The sequence below is a fragment of the Mustela putorius genome, unplaced genomic scaffold, assembly GCF_011764305.1.
Source record: "Mustela putorius furo isolate JIRA1106 unplaced genomic scaffold, ASM1176430v1.1 tig00001118_pilon_pilon_pilon, whole genome shotgun sequence".
Lineage (NCBI taxonomy): Eukaryota > Metazoa > Chordata > Mammalia > Carnivora > Mustelidae > Mustela > Mustela putorius.
The window spans coordinates 2,994,909-3,007,069 of NW_025421577.1; the positions used below are offsets into that span (position 1 = coordinate 2,994,909).

A 12,161-nucleotide genomic window follows, 5' to 3' on the forward strand; every position below is an offset into this window, starting at 1 on the left:
CATAAGAGGAAAGTATATACCTATACAGACCTACCTCAAGAAGAAAGAAAAATCTCAAATATAAAACCAAACCTTGCACCTAAAGGAGCTAGAAAAAAACCAGCAAATAAACCCTAAAACCAGCAGAAGAATGGAAATAATGATGATTAGAGCAGAAATAAATGCTATATAAACTAAAAAACCAATAGAGCAGATCAATAAAAGCAAGAACTGGTTCTTAGAAAACAATCAATAGAATTGATAAAACTCTAGCCAGTCTTATCATGAAAAAATGAGAAAGGACTCAATAAAATCACAAATGAGAAAGGAGGACTAACAACCAATATAAATATAAATAATATAATAAAATATAATTATAAATAAAATATAAATATAAAAATATAAATATAAACAACTATAAGAGAGTATTAATGAAAACTCTATGCCAACAAATTGACAACCTACAAGAAATGGGTAGATTCCTAGAAATATATAACCTACCAAAACTAAATCAGGAAGAAACAGAAAACTTGAACAGACTAATCAGCAGAGAAATTCAATCAGTAAACAAAAACTCACAACAAAAGTCCAGGACCTGGGGCGCCTGGGTGGCTCAGTAGGTTAAAGCCTCTGCCTTCAGCTCAGGTCATGATCCCAGTGTCCTGGGATCGAACCCCACATCGGGCTTTCTGCTCAGCAGGGAGCCTACTTCCTCCTCTCCCTCTATGCCTCCCTCTCTGCCTACTTGTGATTCTCTGTCAATAAAAATAAATAAAATCTTAAAAAAAAAAAAAAGTCCAGGACCAGATGACTTCACATGTGAATTCTACCAACTTTTAAGTCTGTGTTTTTTTAAAGTATTCCAAAAACTATGGGGTGCCTGGGTGGCTCAGTGGGCTAAAGCCTCTGCCTTCAGCTCAGGTCATGATCCCAGGGTCTTGAGATTGAGCCCCGCATCAGGCTCTCTGCTCAGCAAGAAGCCTGCTTCCTCCTCTCTCTGCTTGCCTCTCTGCCTACTTGTGATCTCTGTCTGTCAAATAAATAAATAAAATCTTTAAAATAAATAAACAAACAAATAAATAAATAAAATATTCCAAAAAATAGAAAAGGAAGGAAAACTTGCAAATTTATTCTATGAGGCCAGCATTACCCTGGTATTAAGACACCACTGAGAAAGAGAACTACAGGCCAATACTCCTAATGAACATGAACGCAGAAATCCTCAACAAAATACTAGCAAACCAAATTCAACAATCATTAAAAAAATATCATCATCATGATCAAGTGGGACTTTTCTCTAGGCTACAAGGGTGCTTCAGTGTTCACAAATCAATCAACATGATATACCATATCAATTAGAGACATGGAAAGAATCATATGCTCATTTCAATAGATGTGGACAAAATACAACATCAATTCATGATAAAAACCCTCAACAAAGTAGGTATAGAGGGAACATACCTCAACGCAATAAAGGCCAAATAAGAAAAAGCCACAGCTAACATCATCCTCTGTGGGCAAAAACCGAGGGCTTTTCCACTAAGTTCAGGATCAAGAGAGGGATGTCCATTCTCACCACTTCTATTCAATATAGTCCTGGAAGTCCTAGTCACATCAATCAGACAAAGAAAAGAAATAAATGACAATCTAGATTGGTAAAGAAAGGAGTAAAATCTTCACTTTTGCAGTTGACATGATACTCTGCATAGAAAACCTGAAAGACTCTCCCAAAAAAAATACTAGAACTGAAACACAAATTCAGTAAACTGGCATGATACAGAATCAATGTACAGAAATCTGTTTCATTTCTATACACCAATAATGAAATAGCAGAAAGAAAAATTAAGGAATCAGTCCTAATTACATTTGCACCACAAACAAGAAGATACCTAGGAATACACATAACTAAAGAGATTAAAGACCTGAACTCTAAAAACTATGAAACGCTGTTGGAAGAAATGAAACACAACACAAAGAAATGGAAAAACATTCCATGCTCATGGATTGGAAGGACAAATATTGTTTAAATGTCTATACTACCAATGCAGTCTACATATTTAATGCAATCCTTATCAAATGCCAGCACCATTTGAACAGAATAGAAAACCCAGAAATAAACCCTGCAACTTTATGGTCAGTCTTCAATAGAGCAAGAAAAAATATCCAATGGGAAAAGGACAGTCTCATCAACAAATGGAGTTGGTAAAACTGGACAGCAACATTGCAAAAGAGATAAACTGAACCACTTTCTTACACCATACACAAAAATAAATTCAAAATGGTTTAAAGAGCTCTATGTGAGACCTAAAAATATAAAAATCCTATGACACTGGAGTAACCTCTTTGACATTAACCATAGAAACTTCTTCCTAGATATGCCCCCTGAGGCAAGGGAAACAAAAGCAAAAATAAACTATATCCTAATAGAAAGGTTTTCTACAGCAATAGAAACCATCAACAAAACCAAAAGTCAACCTATGGAATGAAAGAAGATATTTTCAAATGACATATCCAATGAAGGTTTAGTATCCAACATGTATAAAGAACTTACAAAATTCAATACCCAAAAAATAGTCCAATTAAAATATGGGCAGAAGATGTGAATAGACACTTCTCCAAAGAAGACATACAGATGGCCAACAGACACGTGAAAAATGCTCAACATCACTCATCATCAGGGAGTTGCAAATTAAAATCACAATGAGTTATCACCTACACTTGTCAGATTAGCTAAAATCAAAAGGATAAGAAACAACAAATATTGGTAAGGATGTGGAGAAAAATGTACCGTCCTGCATTGTTTGTAGGAATACAAACTTGTGCAGCTACCATGGAAGGCTGTGTGGAGGATCCTCAAGAAGTTAAAAATAGATCTACCTTACAGTCCAGCAGTTATATTACTATTTACCCAAAGAATACAAAAACACTAACTCAAAGGGATACATTCACTCCCGTATTTATAGCAACATTATTTACAATAGCTAAGATATGAAAGCAACACAAGTGTTTATCGAGTAATGGATCAATAAAGAAGATGGGGCATATGTATACAATGGAATATTACTCAGCCATGAAAAGGAATGTAATCTCACCATTTGCAATGACATAGATGGAGCTAGAGTGTATTATGCTGTTAAATAAGTCTGTCAGAGAAAGACAAATACCATATAATTTCACTCACATGTGGAATTTAAGAAGCCAATCAAACAAGCAAAGGGAAAAGAAGGAGAGGGAGTGAGAGACAAATTAAGAAATAGACTCTTAATTGTAGCCAACAAACTGATGGTTATTGAAGTGGGGTTGGTGGGGGGCTGGGGTTAGGTGATGGAAATAGGTGATGAGCACCAAATGAAGTAGGAAATTGTTGAATCACTATATCATATACGTGAAAGTAGTATAGCACTGTTATGTTAACTAATTGGAGTTAAAATAAAAACTTAGAAAAAAGAATGTGTTAAAAAAAAATAATTAAGAGAGAAGAATGCCTGGTGAAGTTTAATATAATCCTTGCTCCAAATTTAGGCATAATCACCTCTTTAAAAAATGAGAACAAAAATGACCAAAACAGATTCTGTTAAAATGTTACTTTTTTTGTTTTTTGTTTTTTAAGATTTTATTTATTTATTTAGAGGAAGAGAGAAAGTGAGAGCACAAAAGGGGGAAGAGAAGGAGAGAGAGAAGAAGAAGCAGGCTCCTAGCTGCGCAGGAGCCCGATATGCGGTTCAATAGCAGGACCCCCAGGATCGTGGCCTGAGCCCAAGGCAGACACTTAACTTACTGAGCCACCCAGGTGCCCCAAAATGTTATTTACGTTTTTAAGTCGATTTTCACTCTAACTCATTAGTTTCCTGAATTTTTTTTTTATTTTTGCAAAGTGCCCCTAATTAAAACCTTTAAATAATTCTGGGGCATCCTTGAACTATTCTGAGCACTCTGATAGAAATACATATTCTGAACTATTCTTATTCTCATTCTTCGTTAGGAGAGGAAACAAAAGGTCAAATTTTTCCACGTTTTTAGGGAAGAAAAGCATTGTAATCCTTTTTTCCCTCCATTTTTGTGTGAACATGGTAATAAAGCATACTAAGGCTCCCATACCTAAGCCAAACTTTCCATGATGGGAAATGGGCGCATCCATGATAAGGTTAATCTGATCACCTCCTCTGCTGCTCCACTGAATGTGAGTTGACTCAACAGTCCCCACTATGTAGTCAGAGGCCCCTGCTTCATTTCCTTACCATTATATGTGTGTCAGAATGGTCGTGTTCATTTTAGGCAAAACACACACACACACACACACACACACACACAACACACACATGTGCGCTCACTCTGATTTGTAATGATAGGTCTTTAACTTCCAAAGAATTTTCATGTGTATGTTACTCTACTTTATCCCATGTAATAGATTGGGAAATGGATCCCAAACTAACTCACTGTCACCTAACTACATGCTGATGCCAGAATTAGCACGACTTTTCACTGTAGATATCTTCCTATCATTTCCAGTTTCAGGGACAGTCCCTGAAACAGAAAGTAAAGAAAAGTTTAAGTTATCGTATGGTGGAAGGCAAATGAAATTTGGCATAATCCAACCTAAGTATGAATCACCAGTTTCCTCATCTGTAAAATGGGGCTAATGTACCTTTTCAAGGTAGTAAGAAGGATTAACTGACACAGTCCATATTGGGAACAATTAGCATTTGCCCTAGTCCAAAAAATAGCCATGTATAATAAAAATAATAATCTGTAGTAGTAGTAAGGCCCTCGTTAATCAAAGGATCTCGTATGCTGGTGGCTGCTGAGCTTCAGGAATGGCTTATTTGGAAGATCCTATCTTTCCGTAAGGATGTGCATCCATTGGAAACTATTCCGGTATGCATCAGGCACTGTGCTAGGCACTGGAGATGCAGAGGTGAGAAAGAGCCTCTGCTCTCATCCAGCTCACCGTGTACATGCTTCCCTTAGCATGTTCAGCCTGGACTGCTTCTGCAACTTTCTTCCACCAAATGATTGTACCTTTATCAGAACCTCAGTGATGGAATTCATTCAGCACCGAGGAATTTTTGAGGTGAGGAGGATGGACAGAGTTCAACGTGGCATTGCCCAGGATGCCCGTTCGTCATTGCCAGTGACCTAGCGTCTGCATGCTGTGAACTTAAGCTCAGTTGAGAGCAATCTTGTCATGGTTAATATTGGCATTATGCTCTCAGCCCACCTGAGGCAAAAAGCTCTTAATGCATCTTATCTCTTCTCTCCAAAAGGGAGAATTCATCCTGTTGTCTCTGTGTTACCATGCTGAGAACTCTGAGTGCAGACCATCACTAGGTCTTACTTAAGAGACCCTTATTTTCCATCTAGTGTATATTTTAAGCCCTTTACATCTCTCCTTCCCTCTTTGGGCCCTGTGTTTCTAGCACCCCAGAGCCACACCGAGTGTGGGATCTGCCTTGTGAAAACACTTCACGTTCTTGTCAGGCAGTTCTTCAGGCTCCTGTGAGATGAGGACTGTAAATCTGGCTGTCCCCTGGGCTTTTGGGTACAGACTGCTGCAGTTTGACCTTGACCCAGACAGGTGCCACCTAGCCCGGAATTTCTAATGCAGCAGACTGACTATTAGAAACATGCTGAATGGACAGTGTGCACGGTGTTCAAGCTGCAGGCCTGCTGCACCCATGAAGGACTTCTGAGACTCCATCATTACTCTCTTAGGACCGAGTCTTGGCGTGGCCCTATTATGTCTGTTCCTCCCCATTCCACTCTCCACTCAGAGTCCTGGCAGAGAGATGAACACTGGACTTACATGGCTAATCCTCATGGTTTTCAGTTTAAGTATTGAAATTTTCACTTTGGCTCTGTTTTTCCAGTTCCCACAGTGCAGGGTGTTTGAGGAGCATGAGGTTCGAGTGCTCTCCGTTCAATCTCAACCGTTTATTTCGATGTTCCAGCTGGAGGACATGGCAACTAGTTTTCTTTTGGCCAAAGCCACCGTGCTCCTACGACAAACAATCTCTACTGAGATGGAGAGCACAGTTTCAGGATTAATACTAGGAGCTATGACCGAGGGAAGAGGGTGCATCCCACCGACAGGCCCCGGTGGTTAGTGGAGAGGCTGCCCGCCACCGTGTTCCTGTGTCCAGCAGGAAGCTGTATGCTTTTGGAATCCAGGAGACCCCTGTCCAGAGGTTAATAATCGGAATGGGTGTGTTCTTTGTATAAAATGCACACTCCTAGAGCAGCTTAATCATGTGAGCCATATACCTGTATACCCTAAGACAGCTGCTTGTCCTTTGTATCTTAATCCTGTCCTCGATCTCACTTTGTACGTGGCCTGGAAACCTACTTTCTCTAATGTAGTGGAAATCCTTCCTCTCATCCACATTTAGAGTGCTACTTTCCTTGCTTAAATGTGTTGGATGGAGAGCTGCCTTGTGCTAAGAGACAGCTGGGTGAAGCCGTGCACTGAAATCCTGAATGCATTTTGCCATAAGCAAACCTTGCTGCTGCTCTTAAGCCATAAGTGCACCCTCCTTCTGCCCCAAAAGCACAGTATCCTATTGCCCTAAATGTTTGTTCTAGTCTTCCTTACTTAGTCCAGAGAATGCTGAGTATCAGCACTAAAGAATGCTTCTCCGTTTGTCTTGCCCTGGCATTAAGAAGCGTTATCACTTCCAAAGACTAAGGAGCATTTGTTAGGTTTATAAATATTCTGACTCCAAAGTATACCTGACACATCTCTTTACCCAAAATACTAGTAAACCAGCATCTTTTTTTGAAAACTGTAATATTCATGGGAGGTAGCTGTGCGATTTCTGAGTCATAAATCACTTCCTTTCAAGACAAAACTAGGAAAGTGTCCAAAGGCATTTGCGATGATAACCATCTAAATATCCAGGCTGGTAAGATGAAAAGAGAAAACCCCAACATTAATTTCTGTGTTCTCTTGGCTGCCTTTCTTCTTACTGTGCTTCCAGGAAACCAAGGCCTTTCCAGGTGTCAGAATCTCTGGGGCACTGGCTTCTCAGTACTGGAAAGTGAACCTGAACTCTAGTGATGTAAGAATTTGTAAGGAAGCTGTTCCCATTTAGAGATAAATGCATACTTTGCCTCTGTGGATCTATTCTGGTAGAAATCTTCCACATTCCAGTAGTGGGTTCCATTATGTTTTAAGAGCCTAACTGAGCTTTTTTTTTTTTTCCCCCCTCCCTTTGCTTTTGTTTCTTAGGCTTCAGAGATGACTCTTAAGTTTGCTTTCCTTGGGCTTCACTCTAGAATCCCTAGCAGATATCAATTAAATGACTGATTTCATAGATTGCTAATTTTGTTGCAGTTCAGTAATGGAATAACCCTTTAACCACTCGTCCAGTCTAAACATCTCTTGGTCAAATAACAATTATTTTTCTTCCCTTTTATCATCCATAAATTCCCTGGTACATTAGCATGGATCATGGTCCCTTTTAACATAAAGATTCAAACATTAATCCCATTTGTTCCTTAAGGACTTACTCTATGGTTGTGATTTAAGAATGTTTAATCGAGGGGCGCCTGGGTGGCTCAGTGGGTTCGGCTCAGGTCATGATCTCAGGGTCCTGGGATCAAGTCCCGCATCGGGCTCTCTGCTCAGCAGGGAGCCTGCTTCCCTCTCTCTCTCTCTGCCTGCCTCTCCATCTACTTGTGATTTCTCTCTGTCAAATAAAATAAATAAAATCTTAAAAAAAAAAAAAAGAATGTTTAATCGAGAAGCTCTCTGATACGGAGTTAGGTTCTGAAGGGTAACTTAATTGAACTCCCAGTATCCTTACCCACCCCAAACCACATCGTAATTCCTTATATGCTTAGGGTCTGTGATGTTGCAGTGAGTTCTGCATTATGCAGAGCTCTACTCCCAGGAAGCTTAACTTTTCTTCGTAAAAGAATCGGTTAGATTGGGCTTGGTTTCTGCCTCTGCCTACTCATGGCTCTCTGGCTGTGAAATTCAGTCTGTGAGAACCTCAGCTTCTTTGAAATACCAGTAGCAACAGTTTGGGAAGATTGTGGAAAGAAAACAAATCCACATGTAAAGTACCCATCAAAGAGCCTGGCACAAAGTAGATGCATGAGTAATGCTAACTGTTATAATGCTTCTGCTAAAAAAGACACGGAGAGAGAAGAGGAGGAGGAGAAGCATAGGAGGAAAAGAAGAAAGAGAAGAGGAGGGCCATGGAATGGTTAGAGTAATGAGATTCTAGAATGTACCATAGTTTGGGGGAGGGTTTTTCCAAGTCTCTCTTCATTGAATGTAATAGCTCTCATCTTCAGTGTGATCACATAAGGTGATGCGAGTCTCTAAAAGCCTTTTTTTATTTTTCCCTTCTCTCTCTTTTCAAGAAGATGCCAGTAGAAAGTGCTTCTCACCTTCTCTCTGCTGGCCCTTTGCCCTAACTTTCGACTGCCTCTCTGCATTAGCTAACCTCCACAGTGCCCCTCCATCCAAAGGCTCGGCCACTTGTCTACCATCATGACATTCTTGATTCATAAGGGAGCTCTTTCTCCACAGCCTGCTAAATGGATATCTCAGCCCAATCAGATAATATTGGGGTTAGATTTATAATTGAAGAGTTAGAAGCTGCTGTCTCTGCTTTGTAAATTATATATGAAAAAAATTCTCCTGATTTTTTTCTAGTCAATTTAACAGTCCTTACTTAAAATTAATACAGAAGATTACTTGGAACATCAGGAAAGCAAATGTAGCATAAACATAGAAGTTAATTTTGGATACCACTTGTCTTTAAAGTTTAATAGCCAATAAATGTAAAGATGGATTGGCAATTGTCTCATTATAGATGTAAACACGTATCAACCTACCCACTAGCAATTTAAAATAAACTTAGAAATACACCTCCTCCTTTGGTTATGCCTGAGACTTTTCCACCAACGCTGTCATTCTTTTTGATTTATTATTTCCTACCTTAACACTGTAGCTGTCTAATGCAGTTACTAAAATAGTTAATTCTTACAAAAATTAACTTTAGAGTCTTAACAGAGAACGAGAAATAACCATCAGGTTATCCTTTAGATAGTGGGAAACCTAGCTAGAATGTGTATTTTCATGTAGAAGGTCACTGTGTGCCCTGGGCATAACCATTACTGTGCTCAAACCATGTATATATCTGCTTTGGCTCTCTGGTCCTAATCATTGTATGGGAGAAAAGCCACCCACTCACACAGAAGGACCTGCTTCTGATTCTCAGATGATCAGATTTCATTGTTACACAATTTCATTGTTATACAATCAAGGTCACTTTTTGGTACTTTCTTTCATAGAAGATGCTTTTGATTAAACAAATTTTCTTTACATTGTTTTGGCTTTGTTCTGTTAGAATGCAATGAGAATAAGATAATATTAGTGGCCTCATGAGTGAGGGGCAGAGGTGAGAACTGCCTGCAGATCAAAGTCTGAGACACAGAGGAGCTGTGAGCGGGGTGTCCTGTGGCAGTTAGCTTCCCCGTCCTGTCTGAGCACAAATCAACATGTTTTGAGTCTCAGCTGTTGCTCTTGTCAAATATTGTCTCCCTTTGTGGGCAATGACTTTTGTCATTATGTTTGATGTGGTTTTACTAAAACAGCATGCTTTCTATGTGATATATATATATATATTTCCATCCATCCATCCTCCAAGGGCAGGAGTCAGCATCAGTGTGTTGATTGCTTATGCTAATTGGCAAATATCAAGGTAAACTTGTCTATTTTAAGTAGAGTAGGTGGTTTAAATGAATCCATTCCAGAGAGAACTTAGCTTCAGTAATTTGTGTGTGTGTGTGTGTTTTAAATCTGCTTCTAAATGATTCCATCTCCAACAGCAAAATAAATAGACAAACAAATAGCTCTTTGTAAAACTACAGTAAGCATTTCCTTTGCTGACAGAAAAAGTGAGATTTCAAATGTGGAGAAGTCTGAGATGTTACCACCACTCATAAAAATGTAGTCATGTGTTAAAAATTGCAATCTACCCAAAGAAAGCAGAAAATGCAAAATCAGGAGAGACCTACCTATGCAACAGCCATTCTCCTATAACTATAATTGGCACGGTGGGTGGCTGAGTATTAGTACAGGAGAGTGGGCCGGTGAACAGGGCGAGCCCTGAAAGAAGATAGGAAGCTGGTGAAAATATCACATACTTCCCATGTGACAAGCAGTATGGACATTTGTGTGTATTTTTCTTAGAATCTTTAGAATGACCCTGTTTTAGAGATGATGCAAATGAGACTTTGAATACAAAGTTGTTCAAGGTCGTACAGCAAGCACATGGTCGATTTGGTGTTCAGGGCCAAGACTTTGAAATCAGAACCCCTCTTCTCTTCACCACGATGCAGTTAATAGTTAAATGGGAAACCACTTAAATGGCTTTGCATTTATTTGGGTTTAATTCTGTGAAGAGAAATCTTTGGGATTGTGTTTTGTGTTGTCTCAGAGTTCATTGAGAGTACAAAATAGATGTTCTACAAAACTTATTTTCACTTTCTTTGGTGTCTTTCAAACGTAAATGTTTCCTCTTCAGAGAGACAGCATGGTTTTCCTTGTGCTATGTAACAGATTTTTTTTTAACAGGATCCTTAAATTATTTGTTATTTTTTGTTTTTATTTAAATGCCACCTAGTTAACAATACAGCGTAATACCGGTTTCTGGTGTAGAGTTTAGTGATTCAGCACGTACATACACTACCAGTGCCCATCACAACAGATTCTTTTTTATAGGTGTTATGCTCTATTTTGCTTACCTTTATCACCCCTTTATCCATCTATAGATATGGCCAGTGAGAACATCTCAGCTTATTGGAGGACAACACTCCATCCATCCTCAACTGCCCAGCCTGTGTGCCACACTGAGTGTGGCTGAGTCTCACCTTTCTGGCGCCTCCCCCAGGGAGAAGCCCCGCTGTCCCCCAGCAAGCCTGACCATACTCCCTGCAGCTGTTGCATTGCCTCTGGGACTCTTCATCTTCTGGGAGGATCAGATTCCCACCCCCTGCTTCCAGTCTGCTGGAAAGCACCCTGTATCCCTAATAGCATCCCCTCCAAAAAGGCGATGATCCTTCCAGCCAGCCATTTCAATAAAAGGTCAGATAGTCCATATTTTAGAGTTTGCGAGTCATGCTACTTGTCACCACCCCTCAACTCTGCCATGGTAGCATGAAAGCAGCCAGAGACAAGATGGAAATGAATGCCTGTGGCTGTGTTCCAATAAAACTTTATTTATAGACTCCGAAATTTGAATTTCAAATAATTTGCAGGCTTCTTTTGATTCCTTTCAACGATTTAAAAATGTAGGACCCATTCTTAGCTCACAAACATGCGGCAGGCTGCAGTCCGTCAGTCTCTGCTCTAGACAGACAGTGCACCAACAGCACTCCCTCCCTCTTCCGTGGGGTCAGCTGGGGTCTGACCATTGGAGTGTCTGATGTAGCTCTCTCATGAGAGTCTCCAATCCAGAGCTGCTTTGCCAGTTCCTTCCTGGAGCCTTTAGTCATTTTTGTTTGCTCCTGTCTCTGTGCGGGGGAAGACCCACGATAGGATCTGGTCATAAGGGAAGGTGGTGAGGTTCTGTTCACTAGCTGATATCTGATCTGGGAGTAAAAGGCGAATTCTTTTTCTCCGGAAAATTTCTTTGTTTGTTAACCTTTTGCTGTTTTCAGGAACCTCTGCAATGAAGTATATTAAACTGATTACTGATCACTTTGTAATTCTTTGAGTATATGTATTTGACCTTAATTCCCATGATTTTTCAGATCATTGATCCTAACCTTTCTCCTCTTGAGTTTGTGTTGCAAATGGGAAGATAACGTTGGCAAGTAAATGAAAGCATTGATCAAACCGAGTATGAGTTTAGAGAAAAAAGATACACCAATTCCTGGTTTTTGCCATTTATTCGTTCACTTACTCAGCAAGTATTTACATGTGGCCAACCCTGAATCCTAAAATGAAAGCTCACTTTATAGCTCTCCCCACAGTGAAGAGCAGAGTATTATGCTTGTTGTCCAGGGACCGTGGGCGTGAGGGGTGCAGAGGTCAAGGAGATTCAGCTTCCTTTGGTCCTCTTTGTATCTGTTACTCATATTGGAGGATAGATAGGGTCCAAAGATCCAAGTAGACATGGGACCATGCCTGTGCCTGTACACTCCACATGCTGTGGTGAAAGAGCCTG

At 39.8% G+C, this 12,161-nt stretch overlaps 1 protein-coding gene across 3 annotated transcripts in view; it reads left to right on the forward strand.

Annotated features, from left to right (window-relative positions):
* CHRM3 (cholinergic receptor muscarinic 3) overlaps positions 1–12,161 on the forward strand; it is a 502,834-nt gene that overhangs the window by 133,846 nt on the left and 356,827 nt on the right. The window lies entirely within an intron of this gene.